Below are 27,482 nucleotides of genomic sequence, written 5' to 3'. Positions count from 1 at the left end.
GGAAGTTATTTTGGCCTGACACAATGAGCAGATTAAAGGAAGGCCCAATCATGCTGTTTATCACCCCTAAAACCTCAATATGTGATAAGGGTATCACAGAATGTTTAATTTTTGCCCTTTACTTCTCTCTCCTGGTCACAGTATTTGCTATCAAGAAACATTTGGCAGCTAGCTACATGTTGGGAATAAAACATACTAGCATGCACTCAAAATGTTGCAAGGATCTTGACTCCACTGTCCTGAAACAGACGTAAAATTTTGTTTACTTAATTCTCATCTGAGAAATACCACAGAGATTTTATCTGAACATTAGTTTAATAAGGAATTATAAGCTTGGGAAGACTTGGGAAGACCCATGGGAGACTGCTAATGGGTTATGATACGTAAAATGCCAGAAAACGTAAAACATATTGATAGTGCCATGTTGCGCTCACCCCTGCAGAGTAGAAATGTCACAATATGCATAAAAAGGCACAGGAAATACTGTTAATTATAGAGGTATTTGCTTGTGAAAAATTAAATATTACACTCAAAACAGAAGTTGGCTTCTCATGATCTAATAAGGAAATTTATGGGGGGAAAAGCACTCTGCTCTGGGAAATGTCTCTGAAAGTAAGCTGTGATTACACTTCCAATCTGTAGCAACACAGAGCAACACCAATGCTGTTGGTAGTCTGCACGAGAGGTACAAATGTTCCAATAACATTTTGATGTGCTCACATTGCCAATTCCAATGAAATCCGATGGAGCAGCCATTGCAGGCTCTCCTCTCTGGTCCTCACGTGTGCCTCTATTTACCCAGCCCTCTCTCCTTGCCTTTGTGTGGATATGCATGTGTGGGTCTACACAAACATTTGCATGCATCCATGTGAGCTTACTAGAATGACTGGCTCAGCTTTCCAAGCAGCTGCTTTTGGTATTTGATCTGTATTTGAACTGACACGAGTTGATCTCACGCGTTCCTCTGGCATCTCTTAGGAAGAGCCCCACAGACAGCTGTTACAGCCTGCCTGTACTGCACACTGCCCGGTGGGATGAGGCTGCTTTCTGAGCAGGTCCCCAAAGGCAGTATGCTTCTGCTGAAATCCCAGCAGTGCCTAACTTGGGGCACATCTAAAATACATGTGCCAGTGGTTCACACAGCAGTCCAACGCAGAGACTTGATGCTGCAAATGTGGAAGTCCAAGGGCAGAATCCATCTGGCATTTTCACTGCGCAGCTTAATGCAGATTAATTGCATCACCTCTGCTGCCCATGGAGGTCTGGTGGTCTGGTGCTCGTTCTCACAGTGCGTGCTGTGGCTGGCATTTCCTTCACACTTGCTGTAGTGACATTTTCAGGCTTGCCTGCTTTGGCAAGCACTTCACTCCTCGGTGTTCTCCAGGGAAGCAGGTGGAACCCAGCTCGAGGGACACTCCCGTCCCGGCGGTGCAGGAAGCCAAGGGCTCTTGGAGGCTGGGCTGCCTGCGCTGCACTGCACGCCCCGCTGAGACTCGGCCCTGCCCGGTGCTGCCCTGGGCTTATTTCACCCCGCTTCCCTCTCGGAGCCCCCAGGTGGAAGCTATTCATCCATAGAGACAGGCTATGCGCGAACCTGGTGGCATGCTGCCCAGCGGTGCCAGGCGGGAGCCAGCCTCCTGGGGGGCAGGAGTGAGCCGGAATTGAAGGATGTTCGCCCGGGCACGGCACGCTCTGCACATGGTGGCAGGTGGCCCCTGCGCGCATCGTGTCCAGACCCCAACGCGGGGCTCAGTTCAGACAGACCGCAAATAATAATAACATTGTTGTTGTTGTTGTTTTGTATTATTATTATTATATTAGCCCAAAACAAACAAACAAACAAACAAACAAACAAACATGTCCAAAAACATGGATGTTCTGTTAAGCACTTCTGTCTCTGCACGTTGTATCTTTTCCCTACTATTTCTAAGCTCATGCATTTAAATTCTGTCACAAATTTTTAGGGAAAGGAAAAGTAAAGCGGGGAACTGGGGGTTGAGCAGCCTCATTCCGTCTGCTCCTCTATTACCAGTCTTGGCCGCGGCTCGGTCCTGTTAACGTCCAGGCCGGGCTGACCCAGAGGCACCGGGCGAGGTGGGGCGGCGCAGGACAGGGACCACCCGGCTGGAGGCTGCGCCGAGTGGCGGAACCAGGGCAGAGCCTTTGCTGCGCCTCGGGAAGGAGCGTCGGGCGAGCTACCTGGAGCGAACCTCAGCTTCGGGCTCGGAGCGCGCCGGGCGAGGTCCCCGCGGAGGCGGACTCACAGAGCCCCACCGCGGCTGCATGGAGCGGCTCAGGGCTTTCCCAGATGCGGAGCGATGTAACAGCGAACTTTCCGCGGAGTCGAGGCTGCTCCTTGGTGCGTCTGCCTCCGAGCGGTCCCGAGCGGTGCGCGTTCTCGGCTCGCCGACGAGCCCCGCTCCAGCGCCCGGCGGGCGCCTTCTCGCTCCTCCCCGTGCCCGGGGCGGCAGCCGGTGAGCCCCGCGGAGCGCCCGGGGCGGCCTCTGCGTGCGCGGAGCCCCGCGGAGCCGGCGCGGTGCGCGGCGCGGCCGCAGGGGGGCGCGGGCGCGGGCACAGCGCGGCGGGGGCGGCGGGCGGGCGGGCGGGCGGGGGGCGGCGGGACAGCGCCCGCCGAGGCGCAGCCTGCGGCCAGCTTGGGAGAGAGCGCAGCGGCGAGGACGGAGGAACCCGGCGTGTGCCCGTCCGCGCTCCTTCCGCCGGTATTGGGGTGCCTTTCCCCCCTTCCCGCGCCCCGCACCCCGCGCTCCGGAGGGGACCGCCGCGTCGGGAGGAGCTGTTACTTTCCGTAGCCGGCATGAGGCTTCCCGGGGGAATAAGGAGACGCCGCGCTAAGCAACCGGGGAAGAACCTGCCTCTCATCTGTTGCAGCGGAACCCGGCGGCAGGCGCGGTCCCCCGGGCGGCGGTGATGGGCACCCGCTGACTCGTGGCGTGCGTCCGAGAGTGCCTGCATGTCTGGCAAATATGGAGAAAATAAAGTAAAAAATGTGGATAGTGCCTGAGATGGACGGCAGCCAGTGAAACAAAACAAACACGTTCTGAAGGGATTTAATTTGCAAACGGGATTGAAAAGGGTGCAACTTCCATGGGAAAATGTGACCTGTTAGAACTACTGTCGGAAGATGCCGGCTATCAACGCAAGCAGCTAAACCAAGTAAGTCCTCATCAACTTTGACCTGTCCTCTTTCTGAGCCTTTGATTACCTTTTTAACCCTCTGCAAAAAGAAGTGCCTATGACTGTCTAAGGTAACTTTTTGCGCCGACGCAAGCAGCCTAAAGCAACATCGTGCGCGCCCTTGGCCCTTGGTGATAGTCCAGAGGAGTATTAGGATCTCTTCTTCCTCTTGTTTGTAATAAACGTATTTTTCCCTGGCAGCCGCTGCCGTGGGGAGCGGCATCCTTCGGTCGCTGGGTGACACCTGCAGCACAGCGGAGCGCCCAGGGGGCCGGAGGGAGCGGGCGGGGGCCGCTCCGCGGGGCAGGAGGAGGCTCCGCATCCGCCACCCGCGCTCCGCACCCATTGCACCCTCGCCCCCGCGGCTGCTGCCGGCGCTGAGAGCGCCGCGGCCCCGGCAGCGCCGGGCGGGAGTTCACATGTCGCGCACACGGGTGGGTGCGGGAGCCGCGCCGCGGACCGCCCCTGGTCCCCACGGCGGTGGCGGCCGCAGCTGCGGTGTCCCCGCAGGCGGCTCCTCCCGAGGGGACCTCGCTCGCCGCCGGCGCGGTCCGCAGGAACCCTCCAGGGAAAGCGGGGGTCCTGCCAGCCCCCAGGAGGGACCTGGAGGACGGCGAGGTGCAGGCGGCAGGAGCAGAGCAGGGTGAAGTGGGCCATGGGACGGCTCCTGGAGCAGAGGAAGGGACTGGTGGGTTCATCCCCATCTGGGGTTTACACGGCAAGGCCCTGATGCCTGAGGTGATGGGAGAGGAGCTGTGGTCCTCTTGGGAAGAAGCAGCTGATGCTCTCGAGGTTTAAATGCCGACAGAAATTCAGCACTCTACCAAGGCACGCAACTGTAGTTGTGGCTACAGTTGTCAAAACCGAAAGACTTGTTAATCTAATATTTCTCTGTTTTTACCAGAAAGCATCATTTATGCACTTTTGTTTTACTGGACTTAGTTCCGTGACTTCCTGTTAGCATGGCAACCGAATTTTAGATTTCTCTACGCATGACTTGTGAGATGGCTCTTCCAACATTATAATACCTTTCAGGTGGAAGTAAATAAAAACACCTTCTATTATGTGTTTTTGTTCCAGAGAATGAGTACTCCACAAAAAAGGAAAAAAAAAGTAAAAAACATAGGTAACAGAGATGCATGTTGGTTTCATCTGAGAAATAAGTAGTTCTAAGAAACAGTTCACGTAAAGATTTTCTTTAGAATGCAGAATAGACAGAGTGGGACATAGTTTAAGTTCTACACACTAAATATCAGTATTACAGTACCTTTAAGTCCACTTTGCTTGAAATTTCAAATTTGATTGTATTGCATAGATATGGAACATTTCAGTGTTTATGTTACTTGCTTCAAAGCCCACACCTGGATAGCTTAGCAAGGATTTCTGTGCAAGCATACTGAATTTTCCATAAATTAACCTCATTCACTTAAGCAATAGTTTTGTGTACAGTTAGGGAAGCCAGGCACCAGTAAGAATCCTTTAGACCTGTTTTAGAATAGCAAAAATTCTGGAAGACCTGAATTTACGCCCCTTTTTTAGACAAGACTCAGAAATAAGCTTTATCCTTCAATATCAAAATAGCTGAAGCCAAACATGGTTTTCCTTTGGTGTTGCCTTCTACACTGAAAGGCCTTAGTCTTGTTTGCAGGATGATGGCATTCTTTACTGTGGGGTTTTTTTTCTCTTTTTGCCTCTGTTATTCTGAGTTAGGAACAGATGAGACTCTATTTGGAAACAGGAAAACAAAAATATGTCTGTCTTTTAAATTTAACTTCAGCCACTTACTCTGAATCTATGTATAGCAGTCATTGCCCTTAAAATAGCTCCAGAAAAAAATCCTATTTCTTCTTATCTCATGCTATTTAGAGGCAAATACTGCTAGCTGAAATTTAAGTGAAATTGAGGTCACTACAGATCTGGTATGATTTTGATTTTCTTTTTGAGATAGCTTTGCTTATCTACTGAAAATGTTGGGTCCTAACCAATGTGGTTCTACTCTTGGTGACAATGGGCTTGCATTTCTTCAGCGTGGAGAGACCACAAAGTGTATATTGAAGGACACACGTAGAGAAAACAGTTAAAGGATTGGCTTTCACCTTTGTGTGTGTGTGTGTGTGTGTGTGTGTGTGTGTGTGTTTATTGCCTGACTTAATTGACTAGGAAAAATATGCATGACTGCTCCTCCAAAAACCTGAGACCTGTCTCCATACCAGTACACTGTTTAATCTGTCAGCTTTTTCTGGGATTTGATTCACTGGAGTGAGATGGCAAAACCAACAAGGAAAATCCTCTGTGGCATCTCTGCTTGCCTCTGGTGGTGCTGGTAGTCAGTGTTAAAAGGGACTGAATTAATTTTGAAAATGATGACTATGTCCCCTTAACTTATCTTACAGAAAGGCAGAATAGAAGCAGGAAGAAAAGACTCTGTTATAACCTGTTAAAAGAAAAAGCAGATAAAAATAGATGGAGCATTGTTCTATTCAGAAATGTAATGGCTTTTTGAGTCTCAGATTTATCATTACTTTTTCTATTCAGTTTTAAGTTGTGTTGGGTTATGTTCTTGTTACTTTTGCAAATATAATGTTTCTTAATTACTGAAGGAGGGTTGAAGGTAAAACTTTGTGTGTAAATCAGTCTTCCATCACCATGTTTTGTGATGAAACAAAATTCCAGAAACCATCTGTTTTATAAGTCCTCAATCATTGAGAAGGATAAGCCAAACTTGCCCTTGCTTTAATACACTGACACTACGTTAAGTAGTATAGCATAGTGTTAGTGTAACACCAGCAACAATGGTGCCAGGATCCTCATGTCCACTGTGATTTGTTGCTGGGAAAAAAAAAATAATCTCCTGACTAAATGCATATTAATTAATATAGTTTTGTTAAGTGAATACAGGGGAAGGCTGAGCAAATTAAACCTTTCTGTAACAGATATGCATGCAGAAGTCCTTTAAAGGGGCATCACCTTTCAGTCAAATAGAATTTAAGACTGTCAAAAGAGAAGCAATTAAAAATAAGACAATTTCTTTGTACAGTGACGTTTTCAAAGGAGTTAAAAGGTTTTTAGTGTGACACAGAGACTAAAGTAACAAATAAATGACTTCACTATTACATCATGTTCTTCTTAGAGTTGTGGGCTGTTTTGGTTTCATTTGAGGTTTTCCTTCTCACTTCAAATGTCTGCTTTGGTTTAACAGACATATTGACTGATGTGAGACAAAAACTAAAGGGAACCTTGGATAAAAGTTCCTTTTTTTTACATATTTTCCAGCAAATATGGGCTGAAGTGGGACAGGAGAACTTCCTTAAATTTGAGTGAATTGTACGTTTGTCTAAGATTATGAGCCAGTCAAATCTAATCTCTGAAGTCCATGACAGTTTCTGCAATTTCTTGGTCACTGAGTCTGTGCTCGATATATTAATCTCAAAAGCTTCTGACATACTTGTGTGTGTCAGATGAGCCATTGGAATGTTATAATTATATTATCTGGTATATTATGCATTGGGTAGAAAAGGGAACAGTAAATAGAGAAAGACTTTTCACTGGGCTTTTTGGGGAAAGAGGTTATGGGATTCTTCTGGAGATGCTTTCCACATATCGTTGGAAACTTCTGAGGATCAAGCAGCCTTTCCTCAGGAGGCAAAGCCCTCCTATTCCACCACTGGTGCATGGACAGCCCCTGAGCATGTGGTGGTGCCCTTAAGCTCTTCCAGTCCTAGCTCAGCATACGCTGGTTTTCTGTGATAAACAAGATCTTTCCATTTGGTTTTGGCTTTTTAGAGCGGTTCTGATACCAGTGTTAGGGACCACAAGTACATCCTTCCTTGGCTCAGAGAACCAGAAAGCCTGTGTTACCTGTGTTCATACCCAAGACCCTACTGGCAAAGGAAGTCCTGGGCTCCTCTTGTCCTTAACACTGGTATCAGAAGGTGCCAGCTGGTCAGGCAAAGGATGGATCCGTTGACTGAGAGCTGGCACCTGGGAGGACTCCAGCCTCCTACAGATCTTGTAGCATGCAGGCTAACCTGTTGTGGCTACATTTGATAACCCTGAACTGACATGGAATACCTGTTTGCCAGCTGTCAGGGTGAACCTGGAGTGTCTGTCTTCCTTTCCTGGAAAGAGAAGGGCTGAAGCAGAGAGTAAACCATCCTCTGTATTTTGTCATCTCTTTTATAATAGAACAAGCATCCTCCACAGGTGACTGTCTCTCTTTGTTAACCATGCAGCAAACGCTGAGACAAGGAACCTTCTTAAGACAGATTTGCTGAATCCCAGCTGTGCAGAGCAGGCTGTGGTAGTGCTTCATAAAGGTTGAGTAAGCACAGAAGTCAGTAGATACAGGATAAATGGTTGATATAATCAGCCTAAAATATACATTTTTAAAAAAAACCCAAAACCATGCATACACATGCACGTGCTCCAAGCTGCTTTACTAACTTTTATAAAATCTGTAAATAGCATGAACTCAAATCTTCTGGAAGTTTGCCAGCTTCCACCTCTGCAATCCAGTTTCCTTTCCAGAATTTTTCAGAACAGTGAGTCTTATGCAAACTCTCTATAATAACTACTTAAATTATAACTACTTAATAACTAAAATTTTTGTCACTTTTCAGCTCAGGTGTCTGGTTGTCATGTCTGTCAGAAAGAGGCAGCTGCTGCCAAAGAACCAAGAAACTCTCTCAGTGATGGCTAAGTAGTGGGGGTGATTATTAACCCTGGTCATAAAGCATGAATGAGGCATTAATGCAGCTCTGTATCCAGCCCAAAATGTATGGTGAGAAGTTGGCCTGTCCTGAGAGCCTCAGTCCTCCTAACCTCTCACATCTCCTAGAGAGATGGAGGCATTCTGCCTAGGAAATGCTTATTTTTTAACTGATAAGCAGTTTGATGTCAGGCCAGAGAGTACTGGACTGAGAAGACAGAGTACCAAATTTACATTCAGTGAAAATGATATTTTCTTCCATATTTTTTTCTTCTAAAAATTCATATACTTTAATTCATCTTTGCCAATAAGTACTGTATTCTATGCATTGATTTGCTATTCTCATTTCCATTATAAAAAGTAAACCAGACCAATTTACTTCTTTTGAGTAAAGGAATGAGCAATAGGATTATAGCAGAAGTTGGAGGGTCATATTGTGTCTGATTTGAAATTACCCATAGTACATTTCTATATACTAATTTCAATTAAAAAAAATTAAGAGTAAATTTTGAAAAGCTCTAAAAAGGGATTTTAGCAGTGAAGGCCTGTGGGGTTTTTTTCACCTAGGTCCCACAAATGTGATTGTAGTTGTGAACACCATCCACCTACATTCTTTGTATAGTCACTGGAGAGACAGAAACCTCCCATAAGCAAACTGATCGATCCAATTTATACCTGAGTGGAAAGAAATCAGGTATTTATTGTTGCTGATTGTTGTTTAATTTCACACAGGCGAAGTAAGGCAAGATCAACCTTACTCTAGTGGTGTCAAAAACCCAAAAAACAAATAAACAAACAGTTTCAGAGGAGACATTAAATGGACACTGGTTTTCTTCTAAGGCATCTTAAGATCCTGCTGACTTTCCGGATATTGATGCTGACATCATAGGAATAACAGATGTCTGCAACATAATTTAAACATCCTGTTGTCTGTTGTCAAAATTTTTAGGAGTTTGTGGATGGGTTGAGTAGCTGAAATACAGCTTCTAGTTTTGCCAAGGAAAATGGAAGTGTCAGCTGGACTCTTGCAAAGGAAGAAACACAGTTCTGGGTGCTCACATCCTGCCTAGTCCAAGAGCAAGGTGACTTTTCCAGAGAGAACACATTGTATCTGTGGACCAAGGGAAGGCAAGAACAGATTCTTTCTTCAGATGTTCTCAGCACTGCCAGCACCACAGTGTACCTTAGTCCACTGAATACAGAAATTATCTCTCAGTGAGGAAATATTTTTAAGTGATGTTCATGTGGAAATGCTCATTATTATTAAACACTTCAGAAGCAATCCTTTTGCTGCTCTTCAGCACTGATTGCTGAATGGATCCTGCCTATCTTCCACTGAAAAATAGGTGAAATATTCCATTTGTGTTTTGTTTATATTGACAACTTTTTATTTTTTAGGTTGGGAGAGGTACTGGCCATTTCTTTCTGATGATAATGATTTAAAGTTATGAGAGCTGCAGTCAATCCCTTGGATTTGTTTATGCTGGCACAGTGAGTTTGTTTTTCAAATGTGGTGTGTTCTGTAGTGCATTTATACCTGCAACACCACACGAGCTTTCCCTATAGTGGCTCTAACTAGCTAGCAGATACCCTACAGCAGGAATTTTGGCCATGAATAAAACCAATTCCATGTTGCCTATAGAGCAGTTGTCTAATTTTCCTTAAGCCTCTTAGCTACAAAACTGTCATTCCAAAGGCTGTAACTAACTGTTTGTCTTTGAATTCATCTAGACACTGTAGCATCAGACCTCTGAGTCTGTATTGCCTTTAGAAAGAACTTGGTAACTTCACAGGGTGATTCATATGACATATCTTGAAGGAAATTAATTGCCCTCTGCAGGGAGTGCATTTCTTCCCGTTTGTAATGAAGGAAAATTGGATGACAAACCAGCCTTGGATGTCAGTGTTTTGGATTCCTGGCTTAGTGAATATGTGTCTCGGCTTTATTTCTCACATGTTTTAAATTGGAGTACTTTATTGTGTCACATAATGATTAATAAAGTTTCCTAAGTCTAATATGAAGAATGTGTTGCACTAATTTTTCTTAATCTGTTAAGGAACCTGGTACCCATGACACAGAGATCACATATTTCGACTTGATGACGTAGGCAGGTATTTGCACTAACTCCTAGTCTGTAACTACTCTTGTATTTTCTCATAGAAGGCATCATGCTTCCTACAGAGCAATTACAAAATAATATTTTTGTTTGTCCACTTACATAAAAATATTTTATTCATTGTTGTTTAACTTAGTGATAGTAACTTTGAGCATATTTGTTTATGCACTGAGGCCAGTTGTACCAAATACTGATGTGATTTGAGATGATTACATTTATTTTGCTGCAGTGTCTTTATGTAGAACTAAACTTCCACATAACTCTTTCTGTTTTTTTTTTTTTTTTTTGTAATTAAAATTTGCTTTTTTCAAAATACTTAAACCAAGCAGATTGAACAGGAGTTTGAAAGTCCCTTCTTTTCAGTATGATTTTGCCCACAGAGGAGGGAAGCAGGGGATGCTCAGTGAGCTGGGTTGCATTTCAGTTCTTGGCCACTAGTCCATCCTCAGAGCTGCACTGACTGACTGAACTAGCTTGTCTGCACAAGCTGGATTTTATAAGGATGGGTTAGGATCAAAGAAGGATTTCTCATTCATCCCCACTGTGTGCTCACTTCCTAGAAACCACCCTCCTTTTGCTACTGCTTGTGGTGGCTTTAGGTCAAGTGGGGACTTTTTTCCATCTGAAGAATTCCTTTGGATTAAGTGCAGACAGGATTTAGCTTTAGAGGTTTTTATAGTTTTAAAGATTCTCCAGTGCCTAGGATGTGGATGTATGTCATCTATCTGTTCTGTCCTTTTATTTTGTTAAAGAAGCAGACTCTCATAGCAGGGTATTTCCTGCTTAGCACCCTTAGTGGGGGGTTTCACCAGTGTCGCCTTAATTGATGTGCTCCTGTGCATTCATCCATGTCTCTTATTAACTTCAGATTTCCAACTCACTTGCTCAGTACATTAAGTCCCAAAGCTGTAGGTGAGCTCTGGTTGAGACTGAAGAGATTTCATTTGGCTTTAATGGCACTAAGGTATGTGGGAAAGAAGCAATCAGCTGTCCCTGAGGAGAGGTTTGGGCCAGCAGTACCTGCGTGTGGGTCCGTCTGATGAGATATGTTCAAGGAACTCTTTTTTTGGTTAGTCCTCAGAGCCTTTGAAGTTCTTCAGGGCATTGCTATTAACACCCAAGAAACAAATAATTTAGGACATAGTGTCTTGCACTAGCCAAACTCCACATGTCAGGATCCTTGTTTTCAGAAAGAGTCATTGCTGATTAGTGATTCTGCGCAGTGATAATCTACAACCAGGCTTTTGTTGAAACCAAGGTTTGCTGAATTTGGGCAAATTAACAAGGGCAAGAGTGGGACTTTGGGGAAGATAGAAATAAGTTGACATTTCAAAACAAAAAGTGTTGCCATTTCAGAGCAATCAGGGAAATAGAGGACAATGAAGACCATGACACTTGAGAGACATTAGCACACTCAAGTAGGTCAGTTCATGCTCATCTTCCCCATGATACTCCCAGTGACAGTTAGATAATAGGCATCTTTAAGGGCTTGATTTTCTTTTGAAAACATGATGGGTTGGTTGACATGTGTGCTGGGGAAATATGATACTTTAGCCATCTTATTCCATTAATGTTTTCTTACTGAATTGCCTACTTGCTGTCATTTTAACACTCTTTTCTTAAACCCATTGCTGAAAAACAAAGCCTACGGTAAAAATTACCTAATCCAATCCGCCACCCATGATAGCAATGCTTTATGGCCAGAACATGATGGAATTCATTTTAAGAAATAAGATGCTTCCTTCTGATTTAACCTTAATTCAAGAAAGTATTCAAGCATAAAGAATTTCTGGTGTTCTACTGAAAGCAGCTTCAGAAGGTGCTTCCTGTTAAGCATTGGCTTCATTCCTCTTCTCAGTATGAGACATTTTCACATTTTCCTAAATCAAGATTTAAGAGTACAATTTGAAAGTTCAGGTGAACATTTTATATATGACAACAAAGAAAAATATCAATAATGCACAAACTAACATCTCTTTAGCAATTTCTCAGGTGTTAAAAATATTTTAAAGATGTTTGTATTTTAAAGATGTTTGTACTTTGCATGTTTTCATTCTCCCTTGGAAGTGTGACCTTAGATCAGATGTTCAGCTCATTGTTCAAAATATCTCCCATTCCTTTGCCATAACTCCCTGAGAAAACTCCTTTTATGACATACTTTTGTTTTACAAGTAGCTGTCATTTAAGAAGGTCATTTTGTAGCCAAAGATGCCATGTTCAAAAACTCTCTCAGCCGCTTTTGCATATTGTAAATGTTCCTAAAATCCCAAAAACTTTGTGCTTTTTCATTTATTTTTGCATTTAGTTGTCGGACATTGCAACTATGTGTGCTCTTTGGTCTTAGGGAAATTCTAAGATCACAAGTGAATTTAAGATGGTGATAATGGTCAAAGTAATTCAAAATTGCACCACTCTTATGTGAAATTTTACAAAATACAAAATAAAGCAATTGTGCCTTCTCATCAATCCTACATATGTAAAGATGATGTAATTTTAGAAAATTTGTCCCCTTAGTTTCAAGAGAATTATAGTGCTTTGACAGCTTCTTGTTTCTTCTCAATAATTTAGGAGTTTATGAAAAATACGTTGTGTTGACTTTTCCACTCTAATGCAGTCAATGCAATTACAAGTTGTGGAGAATCTAATCTGAAATCTTTTCATTGTTGAGTATTTTAGAAAAATATGTAGTCCTGAAACATTAATCTGTTCGTAATTATTGCCATAGCTGCAGCCAGCATCTGTCCTGTGTAATATAAAATTTTCTTCATTCTCTGTCTAAATACCTTTTCCTGTTGTACTTTAGAGACTCATATATATGGAATATTGATGGAGGGAGACAGTGAATCTTTGTTTTAAATATACTGCTGTAGCTGACAAGGTCTAAAATCTCACTGTATCTCATTATAAGAATTCCTGCATCTTTTTGTTGCTGGGAAATTGACTTTAAGAGTGAAAAATCAAGTAGGAAATGGCATGTACAGTTTTTGAACCAAACTTCTTTTTTAATCTTTTGTAAAACATTCAGGAGCCATTCTGAACTGCAATTTATAGAATTGCCAAAAACCTATTTCTGTTTCAAGTCTATAGTACATCAAATGAAAAAATATCAGTCTTGAAAGTCTCTACTATAAGCAGAACTCTAGTGTACAATTATATATTCAGTATGTTCAAGCTGTTATTCATACCTTCAGTAAATCCCATAGATTTCACTGAACATAAGGTAACATGGGTTTAACATTTTATCTTCTACTTATGTCAACTGTGAAACCAGACTTTGTATTATAGTGGAATGATTTCCAAGATTATGGATGCTCCAATTGTATTTCTGTGCCAAAATTCTCACATTTATAGATCCTTACAGTTTCGTATGTATATGCATATAGAGTTTTATACACACATGAGAGAACAACACATGTATATGTACATGTAGAGAGAAATATTTATGTGCACTGTGTAACTGACACACATGAAAAGTTAATATTTGGTCTGTTGACTGAAAGAGAAGAGCTACCCAGAGTTCAGGAATACAGCCTGATACAGCCTAATACAGCCTATTAAAGTGTGTGCCTTGTGTGAGCACACACAGAGTTCTATCAGTATCTCGTTGCCCGGGAGTATTTATCTCTCTACGCTTGTTCGTAAGATTTAAAAACTGAGTGAGTCCAGCTCTTTGCCAAGTATGGCTTCTTTGCCACCCCAAACAGAGAAGAGCTCTTCACTTAATGGCAACCTACCAGGACATGGAAAGTTCAGAGGCAGTTACTTTTCTTGTGAATTTAGAGACTCCTAGGAAGTGGAGCCTTCTTGAAGGCCAGCGACTTCTGTCTGTGGAGCTGACAGCTCTGACACTATGCAAACTTAGACCCAGCTCCTATAAAGGAATTTTTTCTCAAGTCTGGTAGCAAATACAGCTCAACTAGGACTAATCTATTATCTTTCATTTTGTTTATTATCCAGAAACAATTTTTTTTCTTGGTAGACTTTTATGTAGAAGCTATAACTGATGCAATTAAAAGCACAGCAGTCTATTAATCAGATTAATGAAAGTCTAACAATAACATTTTAAACTGAACCTTAGGTGAACTGCAGATTACAGGGAAAGCATCTGAAAGGAGGCAGAGTACTCTTGTGCTACACAGTTTCTAAACCTCCTTGGAAACCTGCTTTTGAGTCTGAAGACCAAAGTGTGCATAATATAAAAAACAAAACATGGCCCAGAGAAACTGTGTATGCCCAATCCCTGGAAGTGTTCAGGTTTGATGGGGCTTTGAGCAACCTGATCTAGTGAGCATCATCCTCTGTCCATGGCAGAGGGGCTGGGACTAGATAATCTTTGATATCCCTTCCAACCCAAACCTTTTTATGATTCTGTGATGTGATCTCTCAGGATCCTGCTGGATGTTTCCCAAGGAGTCAGTACAGTGGCAGAAGGCTGTGTTTTGTGATCTCCTTATCTGAGTGCAAGAAGCATTGTGAGGATAGAGGAGGAGGATACTGTCACAGTGAAAAAGGGGGTTTCAGGGTAAGCAGCATATATCATGTAACCCAATGTAGAAAATGTCATCCAGGCCTGACAGTTTTAGTTGCCCTGGGACATGCACCTGGATATGGTCCCTGTTGATTGATTCAGAAAAACAGTAACTTGAAATCCCTGATGAACCTTTTTTGTTGGTAAAAACAGGAAACACATAGCCAAGATTACATTTTTTTGTCTTAAACCTCTTGATAGTTGCTGGGTTGTTCCCCCCATAGGGAACTCCTGTGTGGGTGCCGGCAGGTCACTCCTTCTTGGGTCCCGTGGAACGGCTCCTCCCCGTGCACCGCAAGCGCAGTCCCGGATGTGTATCGATAGCACGACCAGGGAGAAGGAGGACTCGAGGCACCGGTGCAAACCCAACTGGGTTTATTTGAGGATTGTCCCAGGCTCCACGGAGGGAGGGAAGCAGGGATACAACTGCAGTTGAAAAGCGCCGGTGCCCGGGTGAGCTCAAGCCCCGAACCGGCCTGGCACCCGGATTTATAAAGGGGAGAGGGTAGGCAGGGTCGGGGTACAAATCAACCAGTGGGGAGAGGGCTCAGAGGAGGGGACAAGGTGGGGCGATCGGGGGTACACCTATAGGAATGTGGGGAGAGTGTGCTCTTGTGACAAGGTCCAATGGGGGAGTGAGGAACAGGGAATATTCCAGAAAGGAGGGAGTGAACTACAACTACAAGTGGTTGATGTTCATACAGTAGAATCCTCCCAGGGTGCCTCTGCCCCGTCTTCCCTGTCTCCTCCTCCCACAATAGTCTCTGCACTCGCCTGTCTACAAAACACTGAGGAAGTTGCCCTCTTTTTTTGCCTGGACCTATGAAGTAGCTGCACAGGATGGCTAAGTGTAAAAGTACTGGAGAGATCAAAACCAGCCAATCTGTTAGACTTCTCTAGGTAACCATGTTTGAGTCACTCACAAACTGGTCCACGGAAATTACTTTTCAGTTCTAGATCTCGTGCATTTAAAAGAATATTTTAAACTTTAAATGCATTAAAAAGAATATTTTCAGAACTGTCACACAGAAAAGTTGAATTTCTTCTGAGTCATTGATTATTGTTATCTGTCATCTGCAGATAATTTATCCAGTTCCTTTCAGTGCTAGCTGGTAACTTATATAGTAGAACTGGAAAATTCCTTGATCAAACAAAGGTAAGTGCTAAGTGCTACCAAGAGAAAATTAATAGAATGCAAGGATTTGACTTGGGCTGCCAGGTCAGAAATGAAGATGGCCAAAAGCTGCACACAAAATAGATTTCCAAGCTTAAGTGAAGCCAGTAGCAGCTGTTCTGAAGAACGAATAAAGTCCACACTCATGTTTGCTGAGGTCCATAAAGTAGCTCATTTCTTCATTGCTTGGGTGTTGAATTTTCACAGACATGTTTTCACAGTTCTCTCCTTTAACAGCCTGGTGCCTATTTTATTGTTATTTTATAATAATATATTCAGTTTTAATAATCATAATTATTTTCTGTGTTGTACAAAACCCCCCAAACTGTACAAGGTCTGTCCTAGTGCTGGATGATAAACAAACCTGAGGGAATTGGGGTTTCTTCTCCAGATATCTAAGCCTTGAATGCCAATACAAATAAACTGAATAATTCTCTTCAGGTAAATAACTTTATTCAAGTATACAAGAGACTCTGAAAGTCCTTTATTAAGCAAAAGATCCTAATTCATCATACCTTATTATCTCTGCACTACTGAAAATGGATCTGTTCCTCATGAGTGGGCTGAAGTTTCAAAAATTGTAGCAACTGAAATCCTCATCTTTCCCATTTTCCTCTCTTGCTCTATGGGGTTTCAGTAGTGGTCCGAAACATAAATGCAATTTTGCTATAATGCTAAAACCAAGGAGAGAACATATCCATCATATCTATTTCAAGATAGATATGATTTTTTATTTAAAAATATTAGAAAAAGTAAAGAAGTTGCAACAGGATTAAAGATATAAACTGGATTAGAGATGCGATCAGAAAGCAATAGTAATTAACATCTGTTTGAAAGAAGGTTTAACAGCTGTTTAATTACAAAAAATTAAGAAACTGTTCAAGTAAAACACACAGATTAGGAGGAAGCACACCAGGGAGTACTGGAAAGATTTCCAAGAGGTTTTTGAAGTTGATAAACTATGGTTTGCTGAAGGAGAAAGGGATCTCTACAAATAGAGGATTTAAGATTGAATAGTACAGTAAAGCTCTATCACAGTGATTCAAAAAGGTACAAAAATCACTTTATCTGTCATTTCCTAGTGCCAGTTAGTGAAAGAGGTACTAGTAATTTGAGAAAAAGCAGTTTTTGGGCTATACAGTAAGTATAGCTATTGCACCTGTAGTGTAGCAGTACTGTTGTACTTGTACACGTGTTAACTCTTCATTGCTTTCTGACATTTAAACAGAAATCCTATAGTAATTAACTTATTTATCATTTCCTCAATCCCAGCCTACCTAGCTAAGTCAAAGTTTGCTTTGCCACTGACTTCAGCTGTGTTATTACTCAAACTACTGAGCAGTTGTAATGCCTTTGATATTTTAGCAACAGTCAAGATTGAGAGACACTGTGAGCGGTGGGACAAACTGCCTTTCTGGGCTGTTGGCAGTAGAGGATGGAACATTTTACCATATACCATTTTGGAGACTTCACTAGAAAGAAATCAAAGGGGACATGATAATGTGCTTAAAATTTCCTGGGAAAGCACAGAGAAAACAAAGTATGATAATACCACTGGAGCCTTAAATAACACTATCTGAGTGACACCAAAAGTCAGCTATGTAGTATTGTGGATGTAATTGCTGAACTGTAGCAGTCCTGGCAGCTTTTGAGAATCAAATGAGTCATGTATTTGGGTGGTATAAGATTCTTAAGGGTATTTAATTTTCTCTAGCTGTTGAATAAGAAGCGACACAGACCAAGAGCTACACGGTGTCTTGGCAGTCAAGTAGAAGAGACTCCAAACAAAGGAAGAGTTGGAACAGATCCCTGAAAATGAATATAAATATACTGTACTGGAACAAATAGATGGAGCTAGGCAATGAAAACAATCTTCTTCTTTTTTTTTTTTCTCCAAATAAAATCAATTGAAAGTGAAAGACTACCGTTTGAAGTGTCAAGTGATCTTGATAATTTGTGTATTTTTCTGTAAAAATTGTGTTGGTACTTCCTCTAGAAAAAGTGTTGATTTCCTGAGTATCAGATATGTAAATCCTATTGCTTGTGCGAAGTAACAACAATGAACTTGTAAACTGTAGTGGATTACAATCTGGAAGATAATAACTTAAATGAAGAAAATAAGCTGTGTTGATGTTTTGGGAAATTTCTCAACTGATTTGAATACAGCCACAGTCTTACTGCCTGCATCTAGATTTTTTAAGCCCTGTAGCATGTGTTTACATGTGTATCTATAGACAGAAGTACAGCAACAGAGTACCTTCACTTGCTGTAGGACTCAGCAGGACCCTTCTTTGCCAGATACAGTTTCTCTGTGTTTTGCAATCCTCTGTGGCTTTCTGTTTCATCAAGTCATGCAATCTTCTATGTAGCCCACAGAAAATTTTAGCATCTTCACAATCTTTCAGCAATGAATTCCTCAAGTAGTTGCTTGAAGTTTCATCAGCTCTTTCTTTTACTTGAACCTGACTCTTACTGCCTGTTTGATTGCTTCTGGATCTCATACCCGAAAAGCCAATGAACAAATAATCCATGTCTGTCCTTTTCTTGTCACCAGTAATTACACAGACCCGCATTACACCTTCCATCTGTTCTTCTTTCACAGAGGTAAGATTTGTACCTTATTTAGTCATTCTGCTTCTGGAAGGTCTTCTGGAGATTTAATCATTCTGCTGCTCTTGTCTGAAGGTTTTCCAGTACTACTGGCTCCTTTTTTTGAGATAAGGAGCCTAGAAGTGCATGTTCAATCCTGTATGCCACCCTGAAACTACAGACACATACACATTTGCATTAGTATGAGTGAAGCAAATTCTGTTTGACAGGAAATGGGCATGGTAATTAGAGAAAATTCATCTCAGCTTTTGGGAACCATGACTCCAAAGTGTTTGTCTTGTCCCTTTTTATAAAATAAGAGTTACAGAGTAGTCTTCTTTTCCTGAAGCCAACTTGGCAGAGGTAGCTGAGGCATGTAACTGGTTATAACTCATTTATGCATAGACAAGAAAAGAAGATTTATAAAATGTGTTTTGTTTATGTCAGTCTATTTCAATGCTGGGAAGATAACTTTTATTCTGCTAATTGAAATAAAGATCAAACAGTGCTGCAAAACCTGAATCATTACCTTGTAGAAATGCTTGCTAATGCTAATAATCAGTCCTTTAGTTCCTGTACATGTGTTAAAATTCTGCTTATTACTCACTGTAGCATATGGATCTAATGGAAATTGTGGAAGAGCTTTTGTTATCCTCTTGAATTTTCACGGTCTCTGCCCAGCTGAACTTGTTGTTCTGAGTTTGTTAAAAATGTATCTCAGGCTGTGGAACTGTAGAATTTAAGAGAATAGGAATTTACTGAGTAATATAATACTGAAAATAAGAGTTGGGAGACTACTCACTGAGCCATGCAGAATCCACTGTTCTTTTCTGTCTTTCTCACTCTAATTACACATCTCACAAAGTAAAAATCCCTCTTTTTCTTCAGACTTGAAGTTTATAATTTAAGTGTACATGTTTCTCTTCAAGACACCCACAGAAAATAAATCAGAGATTCTTTAGCAAAAAGGTTAAGTGTTCAGTTGTATTTCCGCTTTGTCTGTTGGGTATAGGAGCATCATTTAATCTCATTTCTCTCATATCTACCTGAAAATTTACAATTCATAATTATGCATTCATAATCAGGCTCCCCTCAGCTGGCAGTGACAGAAACATAACCCATGGGCTTGAACAGTTCTCATTTTCACCAGAATAATGTTTGAAAGCTCATGCCAAAGGGTGATGTCAATTCCTTAGCACTGAAAGGTGTCATCTTTGCTATTGTATATAAGCAGCCGAAGTTGAGGGAAGCCTGAGTAGGCAGAAAGCCCATGGTCAATACATTTCCAAACTTTGAGGAACTATTAAACTTGAAGGTGTTTCACTGTATTATAATGGATTTTTAATTACAAGCAATACATAAATAATTTGATTCTGTCGTGCTTCTCTGTGACAGAGCATTAGAGATGATAATCTTGTAGTTCTTGTAGTTCAGAATTGCCACAAAGTCTGTTTCTCATGTCACTGTATAATCTGAACCGAGCACCACTTTGTGTTTTTCATCTTGTCGTGTTGCTGGGTTCTTTGCTCAGCCACTGTACTGAAAAGCTTATTCTGCTCTTGATATGTTTTTATATGGGATTGAAATATTCACTTGATTCCAGCAGTGCTCAGCATCTTGGCCTTACTGATATAGATCACACTCTCTGACAACTTTGCAAACCCTTGGGATGTCACACATTTGCATTACTCTTTCAGAAAGAAAAAGACTCAGCCTGCATTGGTTCACTTGGGTCCTTACTCAGGCTGCAGTCCTTCATGTACTATCCCAGCACGGGTCCCTTCCATGGGGTGCAGTCCTACAGGAAAAGGCTGCTCCAGTGTGGGTCCCTCACAGGGTCACAAGTCCTGCCTGGAAATCTGCTCCAGTGTGGGCTCACCTCTTCATGGGACCACAGGTCCTGCCAGGAGCCAGCTCCAGTGCAGACTCCCCCAGGGTCACAGCCTCCTTTGGGCACATCCATCCACCCGTGGAATAGCGTGAGTCTTCTTCACAGACTTCAAGTAGGTCTCTGGCACCCTGATGGACCTCCCAGGGCTGTGGAGCACAGCTGCTTCACCATGGTCTGCACCACTGGCTGCAGGGGCATCTCTGATCCAGTACCTGGAGCACCTTCTCCCACTCCTCTTCACTGACCTTGGTGTCTGCAGGGCTGTGCTTCTCACTCCTCTGTCCAGCTGCTGTGGTGCAGCCATTCTTCCTCTTCCTAAATATATTCTCTCAGAGATGTTGCCACTGTCACTGGCGGGCTTGGCCTTGGCCAGCAGTGGGTCTGTCTTGGGACTGGCTGGCACTGGCTCTGTTGGGCATGGGGGAAGCTTCTTGCAGCTTCTCACAGAAGCAACCCCAGAGGTTTCCCCTCATCCCCATGAAAATCTTGTCATGCAAACCCACTGCAGCCCAAGGCTTAGCTCCCCTAAACTCATGCGAGTTCAAAACCTGAATTTCTTACATTACGTCCTAATGTCTCTCCAATTAAAAGGTCTCAGTTCTGATTTACCAGTTTCTTCCTTTTCTTTTTGATGTCATTGTACCTACCTACTATGGTCCAAAGCAGATGTTGTTTACCCTCAAGAATTACATTTTCTAATGGCATAGTTATTATTAATAAAAACACATTGTAACAGAGGGATCAGTCAGTGATGAGTTACATCTTATCTAGTTTTATGAACATGAATAAAGAAATAGATATCCAAAATTTTTAGTTATTAATTGGTGTAAAATTAAAAGTAAGCATTTTTCCATTTTAAGGCTGCTTGGGATGAAAAAGTATTTACACATATATTTGGATTATCAATATAAGTTATTAGCTCGTGCATGAGAATCAAGAGTGAGTCATAAAGAAACAGGGGAAAAAAGAATTCCTATCAGCCAGACTAAATAGACCTCTCTGCTTCATTAGTACTGCTAGAAGTGTATCTCATGAAGGAACAAAGCACAGAGGCAGACATTGGAAATGTATTCCCAAGCAAGGCATCTAGATATTGCAATTGCCAAGTATGGTCTGTTTGCACTCATCATAAATGTCAATGCTATGACTGGAAGAGAAGAGGGAAGAAGAGGGCAGGGAAACCAGCAGGACTCATAACAGTGGCAGACCATGGAGTAAGTCATTCTTCGTGAAATGGACTGCTTATGTTACTGGAGATGAACTTGTATCTCATTCTCATTATCAGACTATGCATTTCCATGGTGTAAATAATAACTACTGCCTTGGAAAAACTTCTCATACTTTATAAAAGGACATAAAAACTGCAGATGAATATGGTAGGACTGCACATTTCATGTTGCTGGCAGTAAAAAGAAAAAATACCAAAAGGAATAGTCATAACCCATGCTGAGTTAATGGTGGGACTCAATGATCTCATCTTCCATGAGTCTGTAATTTGGATTTTTTTGTAGTGTTTTCGGTATGTGGTCAGAAAAGTTAAGAACTGAAAGACCATATATATAAAAAATACTGCCAGGGATTACTTCCAAAGCAGAGACTGTAGCAGACTTACAGCAGTGAACTGTATAGTAAGCACTGTAGTATGTGGGTGGTGCTACTTCTGCCATTTATAGGCAATAAATACTATTCCCTTTTGGTTAAGAAAGAATACTTAAAATTGCAAAATGGTTGTCATAGTGTAACCAAGAAGCCAACTTTTAGAAATTGTACTACATGGCTTGTTGTATATAGCTAAAGAATCTAACATTGGACAATTACTTTTTATGGACAAAATTTCTAGATATTTTAGCCCAAGGCAGATTTAAATATGTGGGAAAAGGTTGCTTGCAATGAGAAAAAGTTTAAAAATTTACACAGCTTTATTTGAAAATAATCACATCTATGCTGTTCACACAGGTGATACTAAGTACCAGAACACACCTCCTAATTTTTCCCTAAAAAAAAGGAATTATTTTTTAATTGAAATTATTTTCCTAAGGGAAGTGCTGGCTTATGAAATTGAAACCATCCAAGTAGTCTGGGAGAATACACTGATTTTGTGTAGAGCTTCATTTCATTAACCATTGTTATAGAAGGCCAGCATTTTTCTTGCATGGAGTTACCTCCAATATCTGTTTATCTCTGCATGTTTTCGCTTGAGATCCAAAATTGTTTCAAACATTTCATAGGAGCATCTGGTCTGTAATTTTGAAAACCTCTACGTGTTTTTTGTTTAATTCATATAATGATAGAATCTCAGAATTGTTTGGTTTGGAAGGAACCCTAAAGATCATCTTGTTCCAACCCCACTGCCATGGGGCAGGACACTTTCCTATTAGTCCAGGTTGATCTAAGCCTGGCCTTTAAGGTGTCCACGGTGGGGCATCCACAGCTTCTCCGAGCAACCTGTTCCAGTGCCACAACCTCTTAGTGAAGAATTTCTTCCTAATACCGAATCTAAACCTACGCTCCTGTAGTTTAAAGTCATTACTTCTCGTCCTGTGGCTATCTGCCCATGTGAAAAATCACTCTCCAGCTTTTTTCTGAGCTCCCTTTAAGTACTGGAAGGCTGCAAAAAGGTCAACCCTAAGCCTCCTCTTCTCCAGGCTGAGCAATCCCCACTCTCTCAGCCTGTTGTCATAGAAGAGAGCTCCAACCCTCTGACCATCTTGGTAGCCCTGTTCTGGACCTGCTCTAGCAGATCCATGCCTTTCCTATGCTGGGGATCCCAGAGCTGGGTCCAGCACTCAGGGTAGGGTTTCAGGAGAGCGGACTAAAGGGGCAAAACTACCTCCCTCATCCTGCTGGTCATCCCTCTCTTGATGAATCCAGGATTATCCCAAAATAGTGAAGCATATGTAAATACCATACAATGTATGCAGTGTTTCAAAGCAAAATATTGCCTTCCAAAGTGGCCACAGTGGGTGGTCTCATATGACCACAAACATTCGTAGCTGAACAGAAGCTTCAAACTTTGATAATAACACTAAATATGATCTGTAGAGCTCACCTTTTTTTTTTTTTTTTTTTTTTTTTTTAATACGTAGCCCAGGTATTTTTGATCGAGACCAGTATGTTTGTGTGCATTTTGGATGATTATAAGAATAGGTCAAATGGCTTCATCCTAAAGGCTTTCTAATTTGTGAATGTTGACTTGCATTTGAGTTTTGAATCAGGTCAGTCTGCAGCTTCTTCATGAAGTTGAGCAAGGGCAATATTGGCATATTTTCCACCGGCTGGAATGAGAGTAACATCTCCTCTGTGTGCAGCTCTTGTCCCAGGTAAAATCAGTTTCACAATCCTAATTCTGTGAGTCACTGGGCAACGTGACTCACCCAGTATCACCCAATGGTATCTTGAGCTCCAGCACGATGCTTTGCTCACCAGGTAACTGAACAGAAGTACAGCTATTCTGAAATCCTTTGTTCCCCTTCCTAAGAGTCTCTCCCAAGCATGTTATATAAGCGTGTTCTCACCAGCGCAGGAACAACTGTGGCTGTATATGAGTGTGAATATCGTGTGAATATTGTGATGTGGAGCTGCTTGCAGGAGTTCTCTTACTCAGTTTCACAGTATCTGTGGGTTTTTGGCCCTTTGAATGGAGGTGAAGAGGGTATGAGCCATTCTTCTGGAAATAAAACATATTTTTCATTCCTAAACAAGTGCTTGGGAGTTAGTTTACGTACACAGTGATCTCAGAGCCTCCTCTACTTTTAGTAGTTCAGGATGAATGTCTTAAGGAGGAGGAAAAGAATAATACGTAGTAATGTGATCTGTAGGTTCAACAATTCCACAAATTTTTTTTTTTTTTTTAGAGAGGCCAAAGTTAGATTCACTGACTATGCATTTATTTCCTTTTAATTGCACTCACTGCTTGCATTTCATATGAAATTAGCTTTTATTTATATTAGAAATTGCTTTTATATGGTGGCTTACAAAAATAAGCCACACATGCACAGGAAAAAATTCTCCACTGAATACTTTATATCACTTAGCATTCAAGGATCTGAAAATGTAGTACATTTCTTGACATCTTATACATAATTTTGTACCTAAATTCTGGAATGTATTATTCAGTCTAACTGAGATCCTTGTGTAGGGCAGGGTGTGATGGTAGAAGTGAAAGAGAAAGTTTGTAAGTGGATGTAGCCAACAAAATGACCTGAAATAATGGTGTCCTTGGAGGTTTGCTTCTTGTAAAATGGTACAACTCCAGGCAAGATGGTAAGCCTTCCATAAGCCAAATACATTCAATCTTTTATATGCCCTGTGCATTCACAACTTCACTTAGTAGGGCAGAGTCTTCAGAGTACTGTTAAACCCCATTAAACCTCACTGAGATTTAAGTTAGTGCTAGAGTGCTTGCTGAATCAAAGACAGTCTTCTAGGTCTGTCTGTAGGACTGGTTTTGTGAGAATACATTTACTATTTATAGTCATATTGATGACCCTTCTCTAAATTTAATATATCACAGGTGCCATTTTAGACAAAAAAAATCGCTGGCCCTACTTATAGCAGCTATGTGCAAGCAAATGAAGAGATGGCAGAGAAGAACAAAGTAAGAGTGTCATTTTCTGCAGTGTTCCCAGCAATGCTTCAGTTCCACTGTGCCTTAGCATTTCTCCCCAAAGTCTCATGAACACTGCCCCACAAAATTGCGCTGAGGTAACTCACTTGGGCCAGAGATGTCCTGCTTGTGTGGGAATCTCAGAAAGATAACTGGAATCTGTGTGCCATTCTTACCTCAAGGATACAGGCAATAGAAGGCTCTGCCTCTTTGTGCCATGGTCCTGTTCAAAACCTGTCCTTCACTTTGACAGACATAGTTTAGATAAAATAGGAAACACACAAACACTCTGGCAAACATTAGGCTTACTGGCCTGAAAAAGGATGTAGTTTTCTTTTTTCCCTTTTTGGGAGAAGTGGAGGAAGGAATGTTTCCCTGCTGGGAGGGGATTTCCTTTTGTTGCTTTCTCCAGTCAGTGCTTTAGCAGCTGAGGAAATGATGCTTGGTAGGACAGTCTCCTAGGGTGCCATTTGGCTTTTATGGATGCAATTCTAGTTAGGGTAGGATCAAATGCTGTTGGCATAGCTGCATAATTACTTTTTGAGGAGTCCTAGGGAGGTCCATGGTTGAAGAGCTTTTCATGACTTGTTCAGTCTCTCACTGTTTCCCTGAATCATGATCCAGCTATCTAAAACCCTGCTCCTTCACTACAGATCATTTGCAGAATTTGTCTCTGGACAGTGCTGTGGCTGTTCGTTAAATTGTTGTGGGCACTGTGGTCATGGAAACTTGAAGAGATCCAAGCCTGACTGAGTAGGATGAGTAAAAGCTTTTAGCATCTGAGTTGGTAGTTGGTAGTCTTCCATGTTCCTTTATCAGGAAAATAAAAAGTGCTGGTCCATCATGCAAGGTGTTCCAGACTGACATTGTCTCCCAAGCACATCTGCTCCACCACACACAGCCATGAGAGCCATTTTGCCCTGTCCACCACAGTTAGTGTCTCCCCTCTGAGCCAACCAGGAACGGTTCCCAAGCTCATTCTGACACATCAGCACACACATAATGAAAATCCATAAAATCATGTTCCATCTAAAATCCCAGAGAGGTGGATATTTATTCTAAGCACAGGTCTTAAATAGGCAATTTAAAATTCTTCCATAACTGGTAAGTCTGGAGAATTCTGTTTTTATGTTCTCTTTCTGAAGCTGCTTTGGCACTGTCTGAACTACATAACCTTGTTTAGTGATAGCTGTAGAATTGCTGCCTCTTGTAAGATGATGCTGTGTTTTGCAAATTTCATCTAGTGTGGCTGGTGAAGTCTTGTAATAAAATATAATTTCGTCTTTAAAGTTGGAGAAACAGATCTTCCCAGGTAATAGTTACTTTCCTCTGTTGTTGCTGCTAGTATTAAATTGTTTTTCCTGTCACTGCATGCCCAAGTGTGTCTGTAGATCTTAAATGCAAGAGAATATGGCAAAATAGCCCAATCAATATCTTGTAGGCTTTGAGGGTGAAGGGAGCCAAAAGGGCCATGATTCTTTGTGGAGATGTGATTTGGGAGATTCCACAGGGGTGAGGGAGGAAGAGAAGGACAGGGCCCTTTCATGGTGTAACAAGAAGCATGGGGTCTCAGAGCTGTTGATGGGCAGCTCTTGACAGATTTCCTTGTCCTCCCCTTCTCCACATAGCAAATCCATGGGCTACTCTTCATCTGAATGGTGCCCAACACTTTCAGTCAAGCAAAAGCTAATCTTCCCTTTCACATTTGCACTAAGACAGACAGCAGAGACAGGACTTCAGTCCTGTTCCCTGAACCATCAGCTGTCTTGGTGCCACAGTGCAAGTCAATAAAAATTCAGACCCAGACTTTATCTGTAAAAGAGAGATAATCCCTCAGTCAGGGAACAATTTCAGGTGAGGTTTGCTGGCAGTGATCTGCCTCTCTGGGGAGGGTGTGATGTCCCACTGGCTCTGCTGTAGCAGTGACAACAGTGCCATACACTTGGAGACAGACCTGAAATTAAGCATGTTTGTTGTTTCTATTTACAGCTGTTTTCTAAGATTTCTCACAGGAGCTGTGAAGTCCAGAATTGTACTTGCTAGAAAACAAAGTACTATAATTCTTTCATTATTTATCATGTTTTCATGAATAGTAACAGCAGACTGTAGAACCTTGCTGAATTTATATCTTGCATTGACTGTGCTTTGAAGTCATCACTGTCACATTACTTCAGTGTGTATATGAGTGTCACTGCCATATATCACAAACAGGAAAGTAATTTCCTGTCAATCAAGAGAATAGGACTGAAATTAAAATGAGTGCTACAGGTTTTCCCTTTGAAGCATCTAGCTTTTTCTAATGTCACTTATTAGAGCAAAGTGTTTCCAGTAAGTATTGTGCAATTAAAAATATTAGAATCATACCTTTATTTGAGCTGCAATATTGGAGCAAATTAGGAAAAAATAAGGAAAATGTAGCAAGTTTTTTCAATGTTTCTTGATTTGCTCTTCTCTCTCTTCTCTGTGATTAATCCTCAATATGTAATATAAAACTGTGTCATTCCTAATTAACTTTTACTTTTAGATAAGGTTTGACTTTAACATTCTTCGCAGTAACTGTGAGAAAAAACTTCTGTCGTTTGCTGGCATGTTCTGTGAAAATACTTTTGAATTTACTGAGACTGTGTATTATTCTTGCTTTCATTTAGCTGATTTGCAATTTGCATCATCCTGC

At 41.7% G+C, this 27,482-nt stretch overlaps 1 protein-coding gene across 1 annotated transcript in view; it reads left to right on the top strand.

Moving 5' to 3' along the window:
- Nucleotides 1-2,643: 2,643 nt before the first annotated feature.
- The window catches only part of TRPC4 (transient receptor potential cation channel subfamily C member 4), a 132,256-nt gene continuing 107,417 nt past the window's right edge, over nucleotides 2,644-27,482 (top strand). Inside the window, exon 1 of the mRNA XM_071448270.1 lies at nucleotides 2,644-3,174. The gene's annotated coding sequence lies outside the window, so the exon portion shown is untranslated. The remainder of the gene's footprint in view (nucleotides 3,175-27,482) is intronic.

This window comes from Agelaius tricolor, unplaced genomic scaffold (genome assembly GCF_023055355.1).
Source record: "Agelaius tricolor isolate 1412-34295 unplaced genomic scaffold, bAgeTri1.0.p SCAF_26, whole genome shotgun sequence".
NCBI classification, from domain to species: Eukaryota; Metazoa; Chordata; class Aves; order Passeriformes; family Icteridae; genus Agelaius; species Agelaius tricolor.
The sequence above is the reverse complement of the archived record's forward strand: the minus strand, read 5'-3'. Positions and strand labels throughout refer to the sequence as shown.